This window comes from Brassica oleracea, chromosome C2, assembly GCF_000695525.1.
Source record: "Brassica oleracea var. oleracea cultivar TO1000 chromosome C2, BOL, whole genome shotgun sequence".
NCBI lineage: Eukaryota > Viridiplantae > Streptophyta > Magnoliopsida > Brassicales > Brassicaceae > Brassica > Brassica oleracea.
Genome location: NC_027749.1, coordinates 33,582,437 through 33,583,394, shown reverse-complemented (window position 1 = coordinate 33,583,394; position 958 = coordinate 33,582,437).

Sequence of the window (958 nt, the reverse complement as noted above, 5' to 3'; positions counted from 1 at the left end):
GGGGGAGGTTTACTGATATAATTTATTTTGATTCTTATAATAAGATTTTTAATAAAATTATACTTAGCTATGTGAAAGGGACTATGATCTTATTATTGATTTATACTTGAATGTCTGACCACTCTTTAGCACCATTCTAGATTCACTGATTGCAGATAGTACACAGATGCTAAAGTGGATCAACCTGTCAACTATACACACTTGCCTTGATTATTTGAAGGAACCAAAGCTGACCTCCAATACTAAACCTGACATAATAGCTTGTCTTGGGGCTTGATATACATGGGATCGGATTCTTCAGACAAGTCTGGAAGGTAACACCTTGTGTAGATTCATTTTTCACATTTCCTCTCTCTATTTCGACCCTAGAGTAGTTAGATAGTTATTAAAAAAAAATCTGAAATTTATTACCTTTTTAGGATTTAAAATTTAGTTAGGAGGAATCCGAACAGAACTTGGTGGCTACAACCATTAAGGCTTGCATCATAAGGATTCCAACAAAAAGAATTCGAACGGGACTTGGTGGCGGCAATCTTCAAGGCTAGATTCATATGAATTCTTGGATATAGGGCAAAAAGAAGTGAACATGGCTTAGTGGCAACCACCATTAAGGCTTGATACATGGAAGCCTGTCCAATCTTGGTCACTGATCTTGCAATATAAGCAGACTTTAACTCAAGAGAGAAATTAGAGAGAGAGAAATTAGAAATTAACTTTTACCTGCAGTTCCAGATACTTGTCTGAACATCCTTGCAGCCTGTGATCGATACTCCCAAGGTAAAGCATGCACTTTTATATTTATGCTAAGAAATGAGGTTAGTAGAGGGGAATGTTAGACAAGATTTGCCGAGATGTAGACTAGTTGAATTTGGTTGCTAAGCTAGGATAATGCATAATGTGCCTTTGTGATTAGGACTTTTTAGATGTGGTTTGCGAAATTGTAGAGGTGATGATTTCT